Genomic DNA, 23116 nt, shown 5'->3' with positions numbered 1-23116 from the left:
GACAACATAAAATCTGGGGCTCTGTGCTTTCTTTCGTTCTGAACAAGTGTTACTGTTTTCTGCACAAAAGCGATTCTGCGAAGCAATCGGAACACTTCTGCTTCCCAGGCACAGAGAAGGTGCTAGCAGGGAATTCTCTGCCTGCTTTTCCCCAGTGCTCTGCAAGCTCTCCAGGACAACATAAAATCTGGGGCTCTGTGCTTTCTTTCGTTCTGAACAAGTGTTACTGTTTTCTGCAGAAAAGTGATTCTGCGAAGCAATGTGAACACTTCTGCTTCCCAGGCACAGAGAAGGTGCTAGCAGGGAATTCTCTGCCTGCCTTTCCCCAGTGCTCTGCAAGCTCTCCAGCACAACATAAAATCTGGGGCTCTGTGCTTTCTTTCGTTCTGAACAAGTGTTACTGTTTTCTGCACAAAAGCGATTCTGCGAAGCAATGTGAACACTTCTGTTTCCCAGGCACAGAGAAGGTGCTAGCAGGGAATTCTCTGCCTGCTTTTCCCCAGTGCTCTGCAAGCTCTCCAGGACAACATAAAATCTGGGGCTCTGTGCTTTCTTTCGTTCTGAACAAGTGTTATTGTTTTCTGCACAAAAGCGATTCTGCGAAGCAATGTGAAGACTTCTGCTTCCCAGGCACAGAGAAGGTGCTAGCAGGGAATTCTCTGCCTGCCTTTCCCCAGTGCTCTGCAAGCTCTCCAGGACAACATAAAATCTGGGGCTCTGTGCTTTCTTTCGTTCTGAACAAGTGTTACTGTTTTCTGCACAAAAGCGATTCTGCGAAGCAATGTGAACAATTCTGTTTTACCAGGCACAGAGAAGGTGCTAGCAGGGAATTCCCTGCCTGCTTTTCCCCAGTACTCTGCAAGCTCTCCAGCACAACATAAAATCTGGGGCTCTGTGCTTTCTTTCGTTCTGAACAAGTGTTACTGTTTTCTGCACAAAAGCGATTCTGCGAAGCAATGGGAACACTTCTGTTTCCCAGGCACAGAGAAGGTGCTAGCAGGGAATTCTCTGCCTGCTTTTCCCCAGTGCTCTGCAAGCTCTCCAGGACAACATAAAATCTGGGGCTCTGTGCTTTCTTTCGTTCTGAACAAGTGTTACTGTTTTCTGCACAAAAGCGATTCTGCGAAGGAATGTGAACACTTCTGTTTCCCAGGCACAGAGAACGTGCTAGCAGGGAATTCTCTGCCTGCTTTTCCCCAGTACTCTGCAAGCTCTCCAGCACAACATAAAATATGGGGCTCTGTGCTTTCTTTGCTTCTGAACAAGTGTTACTGTTTTCTGCACAAAAACGATACTGCTAAGAAATCTGAACACTTCTGCTTCCCAGGCACAGAGAAGGTGCTAGCAGGGAATTCTCTGCCTGCCTTTCCCCAGTGCTCTGCAAGCTCTCCAGCACAACATAAAATCTGGGGCTCTGTGCTTTCTTTCGTTCTGAACAAGTGTTACTGTTTTCTGCACAAAAGCGATTCTGCGAAGCAATGCGAACACTTCTGTTTCCCAGGCACAGAGAAGGTGCTAGCAGGGAATTCTCTGCCTGCTTTTCCCCAGTGCTCTGCAAGCTCTCCAGGACAACATAAAATCTGGGGCTCTGTGCTTTCTTTCGTTCTGAACAAGTGTTACTGTTTTCTGCACAAAAGCGATTCTGCGAAGCAATGTGAACACTTCTGCTTCCCAGGCACAGAGAAGGTGCTAGCAGGGAATTCTCTGCCTGCCTTTCCCCAGTGCTCTGCAAGCTCTCCAGGACAACATAAAATCTGGGGCTCTGTGCTTTCTTTCGTTCTGAACAAGTGTTATTGTTTTCTGCACAAAAGCGATTCTGCGAAGCAATGTGAACACTTCTGTTTCCCAGGCACAGGGAAGGTGCTAGCAGGGAATTCTCTGCCTGCCTTTCCCCAGTGCTCTGCAAGCTCTCCAGGACAACATAAAATCTGGGGCTCTGTGCTTTCTTTCGTTCTGAACAAGTGTTATTGTTTTCTGCACAAAAGCGATTCTGCGAAGCAATGTGAACACTTCTGCTTCCCAGGCACAGAGAAGGTGCTAGCAGGGAATTGTCTGCCTGCCTTTCCCCAGTGCTCTGCAAGCTCTCCAGGACAACATAAAATCTGGGGCTCTGTGCTTTCTTTCGTTCTGAACAAGTGTTACTGTTTTCTGCACAAAAGCGATTCTGCGAAGCAATGGGAACACTTCTGTTTCCCAGGCACAGAGAAGGTGCTAGCAGGGAATTCTCTGCCTGCTTTTCCCCAGTGCTCTGCAAGCTCTCCAGGACAACATAAAATCTGGGGCTCTGTGCTTTCGTTTGTTCTGAACAAGTGTTACTGTTTTCTGCACAAAAGCGATTCTGCGAAGCAATGTGAACAATTCTGTTTTACCAGGCACAGAGAAGGTGCTAGCAGTGAATTCCCTGCCTGCTTTTCCCCAGTACTCTGCAAGCTCTCCAGCACAACATAAAATCTGGGGCTCTGTGCTTTCTTTCCTTCTGAACAAGTGTTACTGTTTTCTGCACAAAAGCGATTCTGCGAAGCAATGTGAACACTTCTGTTTCCCAGGCACAGAAAACGTGCTAGCAGGGAATTCTCTGCCTGCTTTTCCCCAGTGCTCTGCAAGCTCTCCAGGACAACATAAAATCTGGGGCTCTGTGCTTTCTTTCGTTCTGAACAAGTGTTACTGTTTTCTGCACAAAAGCGATTCTGTGAAGCAATGTGAACACTTCTGCTTCCCAGGCACAGAGAAGGTGCTAGCAGGGAATTCTCTGCCTGCCTTTCCCCAGTGCTCTGCAAGCTCTCCAGGACAACATAAAATCTGGGGCTCTGTGCTTTCTTTCGTTCTGAACAAGTGTTACTGTTTTCTGCACAAAAGCGATTCTGCGAAGCAATGTGAACACTTCTGCTTCCCAGGCACAGAGAAGGTGCTAGCAGGGAATTCTCTGCCTGCTTTTCCCCAGTGCTCTGTAAGCTCTCCAGGACAACATAAAATCTGGGGCTCTGTGCTTTCTTTCGTTCTGAACAAGTGTTACTGTTTTCTGCACAAAAGCGATTCTGCGAAGCCATGTGAACACTTCTGCTTCCCAGGCACAGAGAAGGTGCTAGCAGGGAATTCTCTGCCTGCCTTTCCCCAGTGCTCTGCAAGCTCTCCAGGACAACATAAAATCTGGGGCTCTGTGCTTTCTTTCGTTCTGAACAAGTGTTACTGTTTTCTGCACAAAAGCGATTCTGCGAAGCAATGGGAACACTTCTGTTTCCCAGGCACAGAGAAGGTGCTAGCAGGGAATTCTCTGCCTGCTTTTCCCCAGTGCTCTGCAAGCTCTCCAGGACAACATAAAATCTGGGGCTCTGTGCTTTCTTTCGTTCTGAACAAGTGTTACTGTTTTCTGCACAAAAGCGATTCTGCGAAGCAATGTGAACACTTCTGTTTCCCAGGCACAGAGAAGGTGCTAGCAGGGAATTCTCTGCCTGCCTTTCCCCAGTGCTCTGCAAGCTCTCCAGGACAACATAAAATCTGGGGCTCTGTGCTTTCTTTCGTTCTGAACAAGTGTTACTGTTTTCTGCACAAAAGCGATTCTGCGAAGCAATGTGAACACTTCTGTTTCCCAGGCACAGAGAAGGTGCTAGCAGGGAATTCTCTGCCTGCTTTTCCCCAGTGCTCTGCAAGCTCTCCAGCACAACATAAAATCTGGGGCTCTGTGCTTTCTTTCGTTCTGAACAAGTGTTACTGTTTTCTGCACAAAAGCGATTCTGCGAAGCAATGTGAACACTTCTGCTTCCCAGGCACAGAGAAGGTGCTAGCAGGGAATTCTCTGCCTGCCTTTCCCCAGTGCTCTGCAAGCTCTCCAGGACAACATAAAATCTGGGGCTCTGTGCTTTCTTTCGTTCTGAACAAGTGTTACTGTTTTCTGCACAAAAGCGATTCTGCGAAGCAATGCGAACACTTCTGTTTCCCAGGCACAGAGAAGGTGCTAGCAGGGAATTCTCTGCCTGCTTTTCCCCAGTGCTCTGCAAGCTCTCCAGGACAACATAAAATCTGGGGCTCTGTGCTTTCTTTCGTTCTGAACAAGTGTTACTGTTTTCTGCACAAAAGCGATTCTGCGAAGCAATGTGAACACTTCTGGTTCCCAGGCACAGAGAAGGTGCTAGCAGGGAATTCTCTGCCTGCTTTTCCCCAGTGCTCTGCAAGCTCTCCAGGACAACATAAAATCTGGGGCTCTGTGCTTTCTTTCGTTCTGAACAAGTGTTATTGTTTTCTGCACAAAAGCGATTCTGCGAAGCAATGTGAAGACTTCTGCTTCCCAGGCACAGAGAAGGTGCTAGCAGGGAATTCTCTGCCTGCCTTTCCCCAGTGCTCTGCAAGCTCTCCAGGACAACATAAAATCTGGGGCTCTGTGCTTTCTTTCGTTCTGAACAAGTGTTACTGTTTTCTGCACAAAAGCGATTCTGCGAAGCAATGGGAACACTTCTGCTTCCCAGGCACAGAGAAGGTGCTAGCAGGGAATTGTCTGCCTGCCTTTCCCCAGTGCTCTGCAAGCTCTCCAGGACAACATAAAATCTGGGGCTCTGTGCTTTCTTTTGTTCTGAACAAGTGTTACTGTTTTCTGCACAAAAGCGATTCTGCGAAGCAATGTGAACAATTCTGTTTTACCAGGCACAGAGAAGGTGCTAGCAGTGAATTCCCTGCCTGCTTTTCCCCAGTACTCTGCAAGCTCTCCAGCACAACATAAAATCTGGGGCTCTGTGCTTTCTTTCGTTCTGAACAAGTGTTACTGTTTTCTGCACAAAAGCGATTCTGCGAAGCAATGGGAACACTTCTGTTTCCCAGGCACAGAGAAGGTGCTAGCAGGGAATTCTCTGCCTGCTTTTCCCCAGTACTCTGCAAGCTCTCCAGCACAACATAAAATATGGGGCTCTGTGCTTTCTTTGCTTCTGAACAAGTGTTACTGTTTTCTGCACAAAAACGATACTGCTAAGAAATCTGAACACTTCTGCTTCCCAGGCACAGAGAAGGTGCTAGCAGGGAATTCTCTGCCTGCCTTTCCCCAGTGCTCTGCAAGCTCTCCAGGACAACATAAAATCTGGGGCTCTGTGCTTTCTTTCGTTCTGAACAAGTGTTACTGTTTTCTGCACAAAAGCGATTCTGCGAAGCAATCGGAACACTTCTGCTTCCCAGGCACAGAGAAGGTGCTAGCAGGGAATTCTCTGCCTGCTTTTCCCCAGTGCTCTGCAAGCTCTCCAGGACAACATAAAATCTGGGGCTCTGTGCTTTCTTTCGTTCTGAACAAGTGTTACTGTTTTCTGCAGAAAAGTGATTCTGCGAAGCAATGTGAACACTTCTGCTTCCCAGGCACAGAGAAGGTGCTAGCAGGGAATTCTCTGCCTGCCTTTCCCCAGTGCTCTGCAAGCTCTCCAGCACAACATAAAATCTGGGGCTCTGTGCTTTCTTTCGTTCTGAACAAGTGTTACTGTTTTCTGCACAAAAGCGATTCTGCGAAGCAATGTGAACACTTCTGTTTCCCAGGCACAGAGAAGGTGCTAGCAGGGAATTCTCTGCCTGCTTTTCCCCAGTGCTCTGCAAGCTCTCCAGGACAACATAAAATCTGGGGCTCTGTGCTTTCTTTCGTTCTGAACAAGTGTTATTGTTTTCTGCACAAAAGCGATTCTGCGAAGCAATGTGAAGACTTCTGCTTCCCAGGCACAGAGAAGGTGCTAGCAGGGAATTCTCTGCCTGCCTTTCCCCAGTGCTCTGCAAGCTCTCCAGGACAACATAAAATCTGGGGCTCTGTGCTTTCTTTCGTTCTGAACAAGTGTTATTGTTTTCTGCACAAAAGCGATTCTGCCATGCAATGTGAACACTTCTGCTTCCCAGGCACAGAGAAGGTGCTAGCAGGGAATTCTCTGCCTGCCTTTCCCCAGTGCTCTGCAAGCTCTCCAGGACAACATAAAATCTGGGGCTCTGTGCTTTCTTTCGTTCTGAACAAGTGTTACTGTTTTCTGCACAAAAGCGATTCTGCGAAGCAATGGGAACACTTCTGCTTCCCAGGCACAGAGAAGGTGCTAGCAGGGAATTGTCTGCCTGCCTTTCCCCAGTGCTCTGCAAGCTCTCCAGGACAACATAAAATCTGGGGCTCTGTGCTTTCTTTCGTTCTGAACAAGTGTTACTGTTTTCTGCACAAAAGCGATTCTGCGAAGGAATGTGAACACTTCTGTTTCCCAGGCACAGAGAACGTGCTAGCAGGGAATTCTCTGCCTGCTTTTCCCCAGTACTCTGCAAGCTCTCCAGCACAACATAAAATATGGGGCTCTGTGCTTTCTTTGCTTCTGAACAAGTGTTACTGTTTTCTGCACAAAAACGATACTGCTAAGAAATCTGAACACTTCTGCTTCCCAGGCACAGAGAAGGTGCTAGCAGGGAATTCTCTGCCTGCCTTTCCCCAGTGCTCTGCAAGCTCTCCAGCACAACATAAAATCTGGGGCTCTGTGCTTTCTTTCGTTCTGAACAAGTGTTACTGTTTTCTGCACAAAAGCGATTCTGCGAAGCAATGCGAACACTTCTGTTTCCCAGGCACAGAGAAGGTGCTAGCAGGGAATTCTCTGCCTGCTTTTCCCCAGTGCTCTGCAAGCTCTCCAGGACAACATAAAATCTGGGGCTCTGTGCTTTCTTTCGTTCTGAACAAGTGTTACTGTTTTCTGCACAAAAGCGATTCTGCGAAGCAATGTGAACACTTCTGCTTCCCAGGCACAGAGAAGGTGCTAGCAGGGAATTCTCTGCCTGCCTTTCCCCAGTGCTCTGCAAGCTCTCCAGGACAACATAAAATCTGGGGCTCTGTGCTTTCTTTCGTTCTGAACAAGTGTTATTGTTTTCTGCACAAAAGCGATTCTGCGAAGCAATGTGAAGACTTCTGCTTCCCAGGCACAGAGAAGGTGCTAGCAGGGAATTCTCTGCCTGCCTTTCCCCAGTGCTCTGCAAGCTCTCCAGGACAACATAAAATCTGGGGCTCTGTGCTTTCTTTCGTTCTGAACAAGTGTTATTGTTTTCTGCACAAAAGCGATTCTGCGAAGCAATGGGAACACTTCTGTTTCCCAGGCACAGAGAAGGTGCTAGCAGGGAATTCTCTGCCTGCTTTTCCCCAGTGCTCTGCAAGCTCTCCAGGACAACATAAAATCTGGGGCTCTGTGCTTTCGTTTGTTCTGAACAAGTGTTACTGTTTTCTGCACAAAAGCGATTCTGCGAAGCAATGTGAACAATTCTGTTTTACCAGGCACAGAGAAGGTGCTAGCAGTGAATTCCCTGCCTGCTTTTCCCCAGTACTCTGCAAGCTCTCCAGCACAACATAAAATCTGGGGCTCTGTGCTTTCTTTCCTTCTGAACAAGTGTTACTGTTTTCTGCACAAAAGCGATTCTGCGAAGCAATGTGAACACTTCTGTTTCCCAGGCACAGAAAACGTGCTAGCAGGGAATTCTCTGCCTGCTTTTCCCCAGTGCTCTGCAAGCTCTCCAGGACAACATAAAATCTGGGGCTCTGTGCTTTCTTTCGTTCTGAACAAGTGTTACTGTTTTCTGCACAAAAGCGATTCTGCGAAGCAATGGGAACACTTCTGCTTCCCAGGCACAGAGAAGGTGCTAGCAGGGAATTCTCTGCCTGCCTTTCCCCAGTGCTCTGCAAGCTCTCCAGGACAACATAAAATCTGGGGCTCTGTGCTTTCTTTCGTTCTGAACAAGTGTTACTGTTTTCTGCACAAAAGCGATTCTGCGAAGCAATGTGAACACTTCTGCTTCCCAGGCACAGAGAAGGTGCTAGCAGGGAATTCTCTGCCTGCTTTTCCCCAGTGCTCTGTAAGCTCTCCAGGACAACATAAAATCTGGGGCTCTGTGCTTTCTTTCGTTCTGAACAAGTGTTACTGTTTTCTGCACAAAAGCGATTCTGCGAAGCCATGTGAACACTTCTGTTTCCCAGGCACAGAGAAGGTGCTAGCAGGGAATTCTCTGCCTGCCTTTCCCCAGTGCTCTGCAAGCTCTCCAGGACAACATAAAATCTGGGGCTCTGTGCTTTCTTTCGTTCTGAACAAGTGTTACTGTTTTCTGCACAAAAGCGATTCTGCGAAGCAATGGGAACACTTCTGCTTCCCAGGCACAGAGAAGGTGCTAGCAGGGAATTCTCTGCCTGCTTTTCCCCAGTGCTCTGCAAGCTCTCCAGGACAACATAAAATCTGGGGCTCTGTGCTTTCTTTCGTTCTGAACAAGTGTTACTGTTTTCTGCACAAAAGCGATTCTGCGAAGCAATGTGAACACTTCTGTTTCCCAGGCACAGAGAAGGTGCTAGCAGGGAATTCTCTGCCTGCCTTTCCCCAGTGCTCTGCAAGCTCTCCAGGACAACATAAAATCTGGGGCTCTGTGCTTTCTTTCGTTCTGAACAAGTGTTACTGTTTTCTGCACAAAAGCGATTCTGCGAAGCAATGTGAACACTTCTGTTTCCCAGGCACAGAGAAGGTGCTAGCAGGGAATTCTCTGCCTGCTTTTCCCCAGTGCTCTGCAAGCTCTCCAGCACAACATAAAATCTGGGGCTCTGTGCTTTCTTTCGTTCTGAACAAGTGTTACTGTTTTCTGCACAAAAGTGATTCTGCGAAGCAATGTGAACACTTCTGCTTCCCAGGCACAGAGAAGGTGCTAGCAGGGAATTCTCTGCCTGCCTTTCCCCAGTGCTCTGCAAGCTCTCCAGGACAACATAAAATCTGGGGCTCTGTGCTTTCTTTCGTTCTGAACAAGTGTTACTGTTTTCTGCACAAAAGCGATTCTGCGAAGCAATGCGAACACTTCTGTTTCCCAGGCACAGAGAAGGTGCTAGCAGGGAATTCTCTGCCTGCTTTTCCCCAGTGCTCTGCAAGCTCTCCAGGACAACATAAAATCTGGGGCTCTGTGCTTTCTTTCGTTCTGAACAAGTGTTACTGTTTTCTGCACAAAAGCGATTCTGCGAAGCAATGTGAACACTTCTGGTTCCCAGGCACAGAGAAGGTGCTAGCAGGGAATTCTCTGCCTGCCTTTCCCCAGTGCTCTGCAAGCTCTCCAGGACAACATAAAATCTGGGGCTCTGTGCTTTCTTTCGTTCTGAACAAGTGTTACTGTTTTCTGCACAAAAGCGATTCTGCGAAGCAATGGGAACACTTCTGTTTCCCAGGCACAGAGAAGGTGCTAGCAGGGCATTCTCTGCCTGCCTTTCCCCAGTGCTCTGCAAGCTCTCCAGGACAACATAAAATCTGGGGCTCTGTGCTTTCTTTCGTTCTGAACAAGTGTTATTGTTTTCTGCACAAAAGCGATTCTGCGAAGCAATGTGAACACTTCTGCTTCCCAGGCACAGAGAAGGTGCTAGCAGGGAATTCTCTGCCTGCCTTTCCCCAGTGCTCTGCAAGCTCTCCAGGACAACATAAAATCTGGGGCTCTGTGCTTTCTTTCGTTCTGAACAAGTGTTACTGTTTTCTGCACAAAAGCGATTCTGCGAAGCAATGTGAACAATTCTGTTTTACCAGGCACAGAGAAGGTGCTAGCAGTGAATTCCCTGCCTGCTTTTCCCCAGTACTCTGCAAGCTCTCCAGGACAACATAAAATCTGGGGCTCTGTGCTTTCTTTCCTTCTGAACAAGTGTTACTGTTTTCTGCACAAAAGCGATTCTGCGAAGCAATGTGAACACTTCTGTTTCCCAGGCACAGAAAACGTGCTAGCAGGGAATTCTCTGCCTGCTTTTCCCCAGTGCTCTGCAAGCTCTCCAGCACAACATAAAATCTGGGGCTCTGTGCTTTCTTTCGTTCTGAACAAGTGTTACTGTTTTCTGCACAAAAGCGATTCTGCGAAGCAATGTGAACACTTCTGTTTCCCAGGCACAGAGAAGGTGCTAGCAGGGAATTCTCTGCCTGCTTTTCCCCAGTGCTCTGCAAGCTCTCCAGCACAACATAAAATATGGGGCTCTGTGCTTTCTTTGCTTCTGAACAAGTGTTACTGTTTTCTGCACAAAAACGATACTGCTAAGAAATCTGAACACTTCTGCTTCACAGGCACAGAGAAGGTGCTAGCAGGGAATTCTCTGCCTGCCTTTCCCCAGTGCTCTGCAAGCTCGCCAGCACAACATAAAATCTGGGGCTCTGTGCTTTCTTTCGTTCTGAACAAGTGTTACTGTTTTCTGCACAAAAGCGATTCTGCGAAGCAATGTGAACACTTCTGTTTCCCAGGCACAGAGAAGGTGCTAGCAGGGAATTCTCTGCCTGCTTTTCCCCAGTGCTCTGCAAGCTCTCCAGGACAACATAAAATCTGGGGCTCTGTGCTTTCTTTCGTTCTGAACAAGTGTTATTGTTTTCTGCACAAAAGCGATTCTGCGAAGCAATGTGAAGACTTCTGCTTCCCAGGCACAGAGAAGGTGCTAGCAGGGAATTCTCTGCCTGCCTTTCCCCAGTGCTCTGCAAGCTCTCCAGGACAACATAAAATCTGGGGCTCTGTGCTTTCTTTCGTTCTGAACAAGTGTTACTGTTTTCTGCACAAAAGCGATTCTGCGAAGCAATGTGAACACTTCTGCTTCCCAGGCACAGAGAAGGTGCTAGCAGGGAATTCTCTGCCTGCTTTTCCCCAGTGCTCTGCAAGCTCTCCAGGACAACATAAAATCTGGGGCTCTGTGCTTTCTTTCGTTCTGAACAAGTGTTACTGTTTTCTGCACAAAAGCGATTCTGCGAAGCAATGCGAACACTTCTGTTTCCCAGGCACAGAGAAGGTGCTAGCAGGGAATTCTCTGCCTGCTTTTCCCCAGTGCTCTGTAAGCTCTCCAGGACAACATAAAATCTGGGGCTCTGTGCTTTCTTTCGTTCTGAACAAGTGTTACTGTTTTCTGCACAAAAGCGATTCTGCGAAGCAATGTGAACACTTCTGGTTCCCAGGCACAGAGAAGGTGCTAGCAGGGAATTCTCTGCCTGCCTTTCCCCAGTGCTCTGCAAGCTCTCCAGGACAACATAAAATCTGGGGCTCTGTGCTTTCTTTCGTTCTGAACAAGTGTTACTGTTTTCTGCACAAAAGCGATTCTGCGAAGCAATGGGAACACTTCTGTTTCCCAGGCACAGAGAAGGTGCTAGCAGGGAATTCTCTGCCTGCTTTTCCCCAGTGCTCTGCAAGCTCTCCAGGACAACATAAAATCTGGGGCTCTGTGCTTTCTTTCGTTCTGAACAAGTGTTATTGTTTTCTGCACAAAAGCGATTCTGCGAAGCAATGTGAACACTTCTGCTTCCCAGGCACGGAGAAGGTGCTAGCAGGGAATTCTCTGCCTGCCTTTCCCCAGTGCTCTGCAAGCTCTCCAGGACAACATAAAATCTGGGGCTCTGTGCTTTCTTTCGTTCTGAACAAGTGTTACTGTTTTCTGCACAAAAGCGATTCTGCGAAGCAATGGGAACACTTCTGCTTCCCAGGCACAGAGAAGGTGCTAGCAGGGAATTGTCTGCCTGCCTTTCCCCAGTGCTCTGCAAGCTCTCCAGGACAACATAAAATCTGGGGCTCTGTGCTTTCTTTCGTTCTGAACAAGTGTTACTGTTTTCTGCACAAAAGCGATTCTGCGAAGCAATGGGAACACTTCTGTTTCCCAGGCACAGAGAAGGTGCTAGCAGGGAATTCTCTGCCTGCTTTTCCCCAGTGCTCTGCAAGCTCTCCAGGACAACATAAAATCTGGGGCTCTGTGCTTTCTTTTGTTCTGAACAAGTGTTACTGTTTTCTGCACAAAAGCGATTCTGCGAAGCAATGTGAACAATTCTGTTTTACCAGGCACAGAGAAGGTGCTAGCAGTGAATTCCCTGCCTGCTTTTCCCCAGTACTCTGCAAGCTCTCCAGGACAACATAAAATCTGGGGCTCTGTGCTTTCTTTCGTTCTGAACAAGTGTTACTGTTTTCTGCACAAAAGCGATTCTGCGAAGCAATGGGAACAGTTCTGCTTCCCAGGCACAGAGAAGGTGCTAGCAGGGAATTCTCTGCCTGCCTTTCCCCAGTGCTCTGCAAGTTCTCCAGGACAACATAAAATCTGGGGCTCTGTGCTTTCTTTCGTTCTGAACAAGTGTTACTGTTTTCTGCACAAAAGCGATTCTGCGAAGCAATGTGAAGACTTCTGCTTCCCAGGCACAGAGAAGGTGCTAGCAGGGAATTCTCTGCCTGCTTTTCCCCAGTGCTCTGTAAGCTCTCCAGGACAACATAAAATCTGGGGCTCTGTGCTTTCTTTCGTTCTGAACAAGTGTTACTGTTTTCTGCACAAAAGCGATTCTGCGAAGCAATGTGAACACTTCTGCTTCCCAGGCACAGAGAAGGTGCTAGCAGGGAATTCTCTGCCTGCCTTTCCCCAGTGCTCTGCAAGCTCTCCAGGACAACATAAAATCTGGGGCTCTGTGCTTTCTTTCCTTCTAAACAAGTGTTACTGTTTTCTGCACAAAAGCGATTCTGCGAAGCAATGTGAACACTTCTGTTTCCCAGGCACAGAGAACGTGCTAGCAGGGAATTCTCTGCCTGCTTTTCCCCAGTACTCTGCAAGCTCTCCAGCACAACATAAAATATGGGGCTCTGTGCTTTCTTTGCTTCTGAACAAGTGTTACTGTTTTCTGCACAAAAACGATACTGCTAAGAAATCTGAACACTTCTGTTTCCCAGGCACAGAGAAGGTGCTAGCAGGGAATTCTCTGCCTGCCTTTCCCCAGTGCTCTGCAAGCTCTCCAGGACAACATAAAATCTGGGGCTCTGTGCTTTCTTTCGTTCTGAACAAGTGTTACTGTTTTCTGCACAAAAGCGATTCTGCGAAGCAATGTGAACACTTCTGTTTCCCAGGCACAGAGAAGGTGCTAGCAGGGAATTCTCTGCCTGCTTTTCCCCAGTGCTCTGCAAGCTCTCCAGGACAACATAAAATCTGGGGCTCTGTGCTTTCTTTCGTTCTGAACAAGTGTTATTGTTTTCTGCACAAAAGCGATTCTGCGAAGCAACGTGAAGACTTCTGCTTCCCAGGCACAGAGAAGGTGCTAGCAGGGAATTCTCTGCCTGCCTTTCCCCAGTGCTCTGCAAGCTCTCCAGGACAACATAAAATCTGGCGCTCTGTGCTTTCTTTCGTTCTGAACAAGTGTTACTGTTTTCTGCACAAAAGCGATTCTGCGAAGCAATGGGAACACTTCTGCTTCCCAGGCACAGAGAAGGTGCTAGCAGGGAATTCTCTGCCTGCTTTTCCCCAGTGCTCTGCAAGCTCTCCAGGACAACATAAAATCTGGGGCTCTGTGCTTTCTTTCGTTCTGAACAAGTGTTACTGTTTTCTGCACAAAACCGATTCTGCGAAGCAATGCGAACACTTCTGTTTCCCAGGCACAGAGAAGGTGCTAGCAGGGAATTCTCTGCCTGCCTTTCCCCAGTGCTCTGCAAGCTCTCCAGGACAACATAAAATCTGGGGCTCTGTGCTTTCTTTCGTTCTGAACAAGTGTTATTGTTTTCTGCACAAAAGCGATTCTGCGAAGCAATGGGAACACTACTGCTTCCCAGGCACAGAGAAGGTGCTAGCAGGGAATTGTCTGCCTGCCTTTCCCCAGTGCTCTGCAAGCTCTCCAGGACAACATAAAATCTGGGGCTCTGTGCTTTCTTTCGTTCTGAACAAGTGTTATTGTTTTCTGCACAAAAGCGATTCTGCGAAGCAATGGGAACACTTCTGTTTCCCAGGCACAGAGAACGTGCTAGCAGGGAATTCTCTGCCTGCTTTTCCCCAGTACTCTGCAAGCTCTCCAGCACAACATAAAATATGGGGCTCTGTGCTTTCTTTGCTTCTGAACAAGTGTTACTGTTTTCTGCACAAAAACGATACTGCTAAGAAATCTGAACACTTCTGCTTCCCAGGCACAGAGAAGGTGCTAGCAGGGAATTCTCTGCCTGCCTTTCCCCAGTGCTCTGCAAGATCTCCAGCACAACATAAAATCTGGGGCTCTGTGCTTTCTTTCGTTCTGAACAAGTGTTACTGTTTTCTGCACAAAAGCGATTCTGCGAAGCAATGTGAACACTTCTGTTTCCCAGGCACAGAGAAGGTGCTAGCAGGGAATTCTCTGCCTGCTTTTCCCCAGTGCTCTGCAAGCTCTCCAGGACAACATAAAATCTGGGGCTCTGTGCTTTCTTTCGTTCTGAACAAGTGTTACTGTTTTCTGCACAAAAGCGATTCTGCGAAGCAATGGGAACACTTCTGCTTCCCAGGCACAGAGAAGGTGCTAGCAGGGAATTCTCTGCCTGCTTTTCCCCAGTGCTCTGCAAGCTCTCCAGGACAACATAAAATCTGGGGCTCTGTGCTTTCTTTCGTTCTGAACAAGTGTTACTGTTTTCTGCACAAAAGCGATTCTGCGAAGCAATGCGAACACTTCTGTTTCCCAGGCACAGAGAAGGTGCTAGCAGGGAATTCTCTGCCTGCTTTTCCCCAGTGCTCTGTAAGCTCTCCAGGACAACATAAAATCTGGGGCTCTGTGCTTTCTTTCGTTCTGAACAAGTGTTACTGTTTTCTGCACAAAAGCGATTCTGCGAAGCAATGTGAACACTTCTGGTTCCCAGGCACAGAGAAGGTGCTAGCAGGGAATTCTCTGCCTGCCTTTCCCCAGTGCTCTGCAAGCTCTCCAGGACAACATAAAATCTGGGGCTCTGTGCTTTCTTTCGTTCTGAACAAGTGTTACTGTTTTCTGCACAAAAGCGATTCTGCGAAGCAATGTGAACACTTCTGCTTCCCAGGCACAGAGAAGGTGCTAGCAGGGAATTCTCTGCCTGCCTTTCCCCAGTGCTCTGCAAGCTCTCCAGGACAACATAAAATCTGGGGCTCTGTGCTTTCTTTCGTTCTGAACAAGTGTTATTGTTTTCTGCACAAAAGCGATTCTGCGAAGCAATGGGAACACTTCTGCTTCCCAGGCACAGAGAAGGTGCTAGCAGGGAATTCTCTGCCTGCCTTTCCCCAGTGCTCTGCAAGCTCGCCAGCACAACATAAAATCTGGGGCTCTGTGCTTTCTTTCGTTCTGAACAAGTGTTACTGTTTTCTGCACAAAAGCGATTCTGCGAAGCAATGGGAACACTTCTGTTTCCCAGGCACAGAGAAGGTGCTAGCAGTGAATTCTCTGCCTGCTTTTCCCCAGTGCTCTGTAAGCTCTCCAGGACAACATAAAATCTGGGGCTCTGTGCTTTCTTTTGTTCTGAACAAGTGTTACTGTTTTCTGCACAAAAGCGATTCTGCGAAGCAATGTGAACAATTCTGTTTTACCAGGCACAGAGAAGGTGCTAGCAGTGAATTCCCTGCCTGGTTTTCCCCAGTACTCTGCAAGCTCTCCAGCACAACATAAAATCTGGGGCTCTGTGCTTTCTTTCCTTCTGAACAAGTGTTACTGTTTTCTGCACAAAAGCGATACTGCTAAGAAATGTGAAAACTTCTGTTTCCCAGGCACAGAGAAGGTGCTAGCAGGGAATTCTCTGCCTGCTTTTCCCCAGTGCTCTGCAAGCTCTCCAGGACAACATAAAATCTGGGGCTCTGTGCTTTCTTTCGTTCTGAACAAGTGTTACTGTTTTCTGCACAAAAGCGATTCTGCGAAGCAATGTGAACACTTCTGCTTCCCAGGCACAGAGAAGGTGCTAGCAGGGAATTCTCTGCCTGCCTTTCCCCAGTGCTCTGCAAGCTCTCCAGGACAACATAAAATCTGGGGCTCTGTGCTTTCTTTCGTTCTGAACAAGTGTTACTGTTTTCTGCACAAAAGCGATTCTGCGAAGCAATGGGAACACTTCTGCTTCCCAGGCACAGAGAAGGTGCTAGCAGGGAATTCTCTGCCTGCTTTTCCCCAGTGCTCTGCAAGCTCTCCAGGACAACATAAAATCTGGGGCTCTGTGCTTTCTTTCGTTCTGAACAAGTGTTATTGTTTTCTGCACAAAAGCGATTCTGCGAAGCAATGTGAAAACTTCTGTTTCCCAGGCACAGAGAACGTGCTAGCAGGGAATTCTCTGCCTGCTTTTCCCCAGTACTCTGCAAGCTCTCCAGCACAACATAAAATATGGGGCTCTGTGCTTTCTTTGCTTCTGAACAAGTGTTACTGTTTTCTGCACAAAAACGATACTGCTAAGAAATCTGAACACCTCTGTTTCCCAGGCACAGAGAAGGTGCTAGCAGGGAATTCTCTGCCTGCCTTTCCCCACTGCTCTGCAAGCTCTCCAGGACAACATAGAATCTGGGGCTCTGTGCTTTCTTTTGTTCTGAACAAGTGTTACTGTTTTCTGCACAAAAGCGATTCTGCGAAGCAATGTGAACACTTCTGCTTCCCAGGCACAGAGAAGGTGCTAGCAGGGAATTCTCTGCCTGCCTTTCCCCAGTGCTCTGCAAGCTCTCCAGGACAACATAAAATCTGGGGCTCTGTGCTTTCTTTCGTTCTGAACAAGTGTTACTGTTTTCTGCACAAAAGCGATTCTGCGAAGCAATGTGAACACTTCTGTTTCCCAGGCACAGAGAAGGTGCTAGCAGGGAATTCTCTGCCTGCTTTTCCCCAGTGCTCTGTAAGCTCTCCAGGACAACATAAAATCTGGGGCTCTGTGCTTTCTTTCGTTCTGAACAAGTGTTACTGTTTTCTGCACAAAAGCGATTCTGCGAAGCAATGTGAAGACTTCTGCTTCCCAGGCACAGAGAAGGTGCTAGCAGGGAATTCTCTGCCTGCCTTTCCCCAGTGCTCTGCAAGCTCTCCAGGACAACATAAAATCTGGGGCTCTGTGCTTTCTTTCGTTCTGAACAAGTGTTACTGTTTTCTGCACAAAAGCGATTCTGCGAAGCAATGTGAACACTTCTGCTTCCCAGGCACAGAGAAGGTGCTAGCAGGGAATTCTCTGCCTGCCTTTCCCCAGTGCTCTGCAAGCTCTCCAGGACAACATAAAATCTGGGGCTCTGTGCTTTCTTTCGTTCTGAACAAGTGTTACTGTTTTCTGCACAAAAGCGATTCTGCGAAGCAATGGGAACACTTCTGTTTCCCAGGCACAGAGAAGGTGCTAGCAGGGAATTCTCTGCCTGCTTTTCCCCAGTGCTCTGCAAGCTCTCCAGGACAACATAAAATCTGGGGCTCTGTGCTTTCTTTTGTTCTGAACAAGTGTTACTGTTTTCTGCACAAAAGCGATTCTGCGAAGCAATGTGAACAATTCTGTTTTACCAGGCACAGAGAAGGTGCTAGCAGTGAATTCCCTGCCTGCTTTTCCCCAGTACTCTGCAAGCTCTCCAGGACAACATAAAATATGGGGCTCTGTGCTTTCTTTGCTTCTGAACAAGTGTTACTGTTTTCTGCACAAAAACGATACTGCTAAGAAATCTGAACACTTCTGCTTCCCAGGCACAGAGAAGGTGCTAGCAGGGAATTCTCTGCCTGCCTTTCCCCAGTGCTCTGCAAGCTCTCCAGGACAACATAAAATCTGGGGCTCTGTGCTTTCTTTCGTTCTGAACAAGTGTTACTGTTTTCTGCACAAAAGCGATTCTGCGAAGCAATGTGAACACTTCTGTTTCCCAGGCACAGAGAAGGTGCTAGCAGGGAATTCTCTGCCTGCTTTTCCCCAGTGCTCTGCAAGCTCTCCAGGACAACATAAAATCTGGGGCTCTGTGCTTTCTTTCGTTCTGAACAAGTGTTATTGTTTTCTGCACAAAAGCGATTCTGCGAAGCAATGTGAAGACTTCTGCTTCCCAGGCACAGAGAAGGTGCTAGCAGGGAATTCTCTGCCTGCCTTTCCCCAGTGCTCTGCAAGCTCTCCAGGACAACATAAAATCTGGCGCTCTGTGCTTTCTTTCGTTCTGAACAAGTGTTACTGTTTTCTGCACAAAAGCGATTCTGCGAAGCAATGGGAACACTTCTGCTTCCCAGGCACAGAGAAGGTGCTAGCAGGGAATTCTCTGCCTGCTTTTCCCCAGTGCTCTGCAAGCTCTCCAGGACAACATAAAATCTGGGGCTCTGTGCTTTCTTTCGTTCTGAACAAGTGTTACTGTTTTCTGCACAAAAGCGATTCTGCGAAGCAATGCGAACACTTCTGTTTCCCAGGCACAGAGAAGGTGCTAGCAGGGAATTCTCTGCCTGCTTTTCCCCAGTGCTCTGCAAGCTCTCCAGGACAACATAAAATCTGGGGCTCTGTGCTTTCTTTCGTTCTGAACAAGTGTTACTGTTTTCTGCACAAAAGCGATTCGGCGAAGCAATGTGAACACTTCTGGTTCCCAGGCACAGAGAAGGTGCTAGCAGGGAATTCTCTGCCTGCCTTTCCCCAGTGCTCTGCAAGCTCTCCAGGACAACATAAAATCTGGGGCTCTGTGCTTTCTTTCGTTCTGAACAAGTGTTACTGTTTTCTGCACAAAAGCGATTCTGCGAAGCAATGGGAACACTTCTGCTTCCCAGGCACAGAGAAGGTGCTAGCAGGGAATTCTCTGCCTGCCTTTCCCCAGTGCTCTGCAAGCTCTCCAGGACAACATAAAATCTGGGGCTCTGTGCTTTCTTTCCTTCTAAACAAGTGTTACTGTTTTCTGCACAAAAGCGATTCTGCGAAGCAATGTGAACACTTCTGTTTCCCAGGCACAGAGAACGTGCTAGCAGGGAATTCTCTGCCTGCTTTTCCCCAGTACTCTGCAAGCTCTCCAGCACAACATAAAATATGGGGCTCTCTGCTTTCTTTGCTTCTGAACAAGTGTTACTGTTTTCTGCACAAAAACGATACTGCTAAGAAATCTGAACACTTCTGCTTCCCAGGCACAGAGAAGGTGCTAGCAGGGAATTCTCTGCCTGCCTTTCCCCAGTGCTCTGCAAGCTCTCCAGCACAACATAAAATCTGGGGCTCTGTGCTTTCTTTCGTTCTGAACAAGTGTTACTGTTTTCTGCACAAAAGCGATTCTGCGAAGCAATGTGAACACTTCTGTTTCCCAGGCACAGAGAAGGTGCTAGCAGGGAATTCTCTGCCTGCTTTTCCCCAGTGCTCTGCAAGCTCTCCAGGACAACATAAAATCTGGGGCTCTGTGCTTTCTTTCGTTCTGAACAAGTGTTATTGTTTTCTGCACAAAAGCGATTCTGCGAAGCAACGTGAAGACTTCTGCTTCCCAGGCACAGAGAAGGTGCTAGCAGGGAATTCTCTGCCTGCCTTTCCCCAGTGCTCTGCAAGCTCTCCAGGACAACATAAAATCTGGCGCTCTGTGCTTTCTTTCGTTCTGAACAAGTGTTACTGTTTTCTGCACAAAAGCGATTCTGCGAAGCAATGGGAACACTTCTGCTTCCCAGGCACAGAGAAGGTGCTAGCAGGGAATTCTCTGCCTGCTTTTCCCCAGTGCTCTGCAAGCTCTCCAGGACAACATAAAATCTGGGGCTCTGTGCTTTCTTTCGTTCTGAACAAGTGTTACTGTTTTCTGCACAAAAGCGATTCTGCGAAGCAATGCGAACACTTCTGTTTCCCAGGCACAGAGAAGGTGCTAGCAGGGAATTCTCTGCCTGCTTTTCCCCAGTGCTCTGTAAGCTCTCCAGGACAACATAAAATCTGGGGCTCTGTGCTTTCTTTCGTTCTGAACAAGTGTTACTGTTTTCTGCACAAAAGCGATTCTGCGAAGCAATGTGAACACTTCTGCTTCCCAGGCACAGAGAAGGTGCTAGCAGGGAATTCTCTGCCTGCTTTTCCCCAGTGCTCTGCAAGCTCTCCAGGACAACATAAAATCTGGGGCTCTGTGCTTTCTTTCGTTCTGAACAAGTGTTACTGTTTTCTGCACAAAAGCGATTCTGCGAAGCAATGGGAACACTTCTGTTTCCCAGGCACAGAGAAGGTGCTAGCAGGGAATTCTCTGCCTGCTTTTCCCCAGTGCTCTGCAAGCTCTCCAGGACAACATAAAATCTGGGGCTCTGTGCTTTCTTTCGTTCTGAACAAGTGTTAATGTTTTCTGCACAAAAGCGATTCTGCGAAGCAATGTGAACACTTCTGCTTCCCAGGCACAGAGAAGGTGCTAGCAGGGAATTGTCTGCCTGCCTTTCCCCAGTGCTCTGCAAGCTCTCCAGGACAACATAAAATCTGGGGCTCTGTGCTTTCTTTCGTTCTGAACAAGTGTTATTGTTTTCTGCACAAAAGCGATTCTGCGAAGCAATGGGAACACTTCTGCTTCCCAGGCACAGAGAAGGTGCTAGCAGGGAATTCTCTGCCTGCCTTTCCCCAGTGCTCTGCAAGCTCGCCAGCACAACATAAAATCTGGGGCTCTGTGCTTTCTTTCGTTCTGAACAAGTGTTACTGTTTTCTGCACAAAAGCGATTCTGCGAAGCAATGTGAACAATTCTGTTTTACCAGGCACAGAGAAGGTGCTAGCAGTGAATTCCCTGCCTGGTTTTCCCCAGTACTCTGCAAGCTCTCCAGCACAACATAAAATCTGGGGCTCTGTGCTTTCTTTCCTTCTGAACAAGTGTTACTGTTTTCTGCACAAAAGCGATTCTGCGAAGCAATGTGAACACTTCTGCTTCCCAGGCACAGAGAAGGTGCTAGCAGGGAATTCTCTGCCTGCTTTTCCCCAGTGCTCTGCAAGCTCTCCAGGACAACATAAAATCTGGGGCTCTGTGCTTTCTTTCGTTCTGAACAAGTGTTACTGTTTTCTGCACAAAAGCGATTCTGCGAAGCAATGTGAACACTTCTGCTTCCCAGGCACAGAGAAGGTGCTAGCAGGGAATTCTCTGCCTGCCTTTCCCCAGTGCTCTGCAAGCTCTCCAGGACAACATAAAATCTGGGGCTCTGTGCTTTCTTTCGTCTGAACAAGTGTTACTGTTTTCTGCACAAAAGCGATTCTGCGAAGCAATGTGAAAACTTCTGTTTCCCAGGCACAGAGAACGTGCTAGCAGGGAATTCTCTGCCTGCTTTTCCCCAGTACTCTGCAAGCTCTCCAGCACAACATAAAATATGGGGCTCTGTGCTTTCTTTGCTTCTGAACAAGTGTTACTGTTTTCTGCACAAAAACGATACTGCTAAGAAATCTGAACACTTCTGTTTCCCAGGCACAGAGAAGGTGCTAGCAGGGAATTCTCTGCCTGCCTTTCCCCAGTGCTCTGCAAGCTCTCCAGGACAACATAAAATCTGCGGCTCTGTGCTTCCTTTTGTTCTGAAAAAGTGTTACTGTTATCTGCACAAAAGCGATTCTGCCAAGCAATGTGAACACTTCTGTTTCCCAGGCACAGAGAAGGTGCTAGCAGGGAATTGTCTGCCTGCCTTTCCCCAGTGCTCTGCAAGCTCTCCAGGACAACATAAAATCTGGGGCTCTGTGCTTTCTTTCGTTCTGAACAAGTGTTACTGTTTTCTGCACAAAAGCGATTCTGCGAAGCAATGTGAACACTTCTGTTTCCCAGGCACAGAGAACGTGCTAGCAGGGAATTCTCTGCCTGCTTTTCCCCAGTACTCTGCAAGCTCTCCAGCACAACATAAAATATGGGGCTCTGTGCTTTCTTTGCTTCTGAACAAGTGTTACTGTTTTCTGCACAAAAACGATACTGCTAAGAAATCTGAACACTTCTGCTTCCCAGGCACAGAGAAGGTGCTAGCAGGGAATTCTCTGCCTGCCTTTCCCCAGTGCTCTGCAAGCTCTCCAGGACAACATAAAATCTGGGGCTCTGTGCTTTCTTTCGTTCTGAACAAGTGTTATTGTTTTCTGCACAAAAGCGATTCTGCGAAGCAATGTGAAGACTTCTGCTTCCCAGGCACAGAGAAGGTGCTAGCAGGGAATTCTCTGCCTGCTTTTCCCCAGTGCTCTGCAAGCTCTCCAGGACAACATAAAATCTGGGGCTCTGTGCTTTCTTTCGTTCTGAACAAGTGTTACTGTTTTCTGCACAAAAGCGATTCTGCGAAGCAATGCGAACACTTCTGTTTCCCAGGCACAGAGAAGGTGCTAGCAGGGAATTCTCTGCCTGCTTTTCCCCAGTGCTCTGTAAGCTCTCCAGGACAACATAAAATCTGGGGCTCTGTGCTTTCTTTCGTTCTGAACAAGTGTTACTGTTTTCTGCACAAAAGCGATTCTGCGAAGCAATGTGAACACTTCTGGTTCCCAGGCACAGAGAAGGTGCTAGCAGGGAATTCTCTGCCTGCCTTTCCCCAGTGCTCTGCAAGCTCTCCAGGACAACATAAAATCTGGGGCTCTGTGCTTTCTTTCGTTCTGAACAAGTGTTACTGTTTTCTGCACAAAAGCGATTCTGCGAAGCAATGTGAACACTTCTGCTTCCCAGGCACAGAGAAGGTGCTAGCAGGGAATTCTCTGCCTGCCTTTCCCCAGTGCTCTGCAAGCTCTCCAGGACAACATAAAATCTGGGGCTCTGTGCTTTCTTTCCTTCTAAACAAGTGTTACTGTTTTCTGCACAAAAGCGATTCTGCGAAGCAATGCGAACACTTCTGTTTCCCAGGCACAGAGAAGGTGCTAGCAGGGAATTCTCTGCCTGCTTTTCCCCAGTACTCTGTAAGCTCTCCAGGACAACATAAAATCTGGGGCTCTGTGCTTTCTTTCGTTCTGAACAAGTGTTACTGTTTTCTGCACAAAAGCGATTCTGCGAAGCAATGTGAACACTTCTGGTTCCCAGGCACAGAGAAGGTGCTAGCAGGGAATTCTCTGCCTGCCTTTCCCCAGTGCTCTGCAAGCTCTCCAGGACAACATAAAATCTGGGGCTCTGTGCTTTCTTTCGTTCTGAACAAGTGTTACTGTTTTCTGCACAAAAGCGATTCTGCGAAGCAATGCGAACACTTCTGTTTCCCAGGCACAGAGAAGGTGCTAGCAGGGAATTCTCTGCCTGCTTTTCCCCAGTGCTCTGCAAGCTCTCCAGGACAACATAAAATCTGGGGCTCTGTGCTTTCTTTCGTTCTGAACAAGTGTTACTGTTTTCTGCACAAAAGCGATTCTGCGAAGCAATGTGAACACTTCTGCTTCCCAGGCACAGAGAAGGTGCTAGCAGGGAATTCTCTGCCTGCCTTTCCCCAGTGCTCTGCAAGCTCTCCAGGACAACATAAAATCTGGGGCTCTGTGCTTTCTTTCGTTCTGAACAAGTGTTATTGTTTTCTGCACAAAAGCGATTCTGCGAAGCAATGGGAACACTTCTGCTTCCCAGGCACAGAGAAGGTGCTAGCAGGGAATTCTCTG

Source organism: Strix uralensis, chromosome 14 (genome assembly GCF_047716275.1).
Source record: "Strix uralensis isolate ZFMK-TIS-50842 chromosome 14, bStrUra1, whole genome shotgun sequence".
NCBI classification, from domain to species: domain Eukaryota; kingdom Metazoa; phylum Chordata; class Aves; order Strigiformes; family Strigidae; genus Strix; species Strix uralensis.
Note: the sequence above shows the minus strand (reverse complement) of the source record.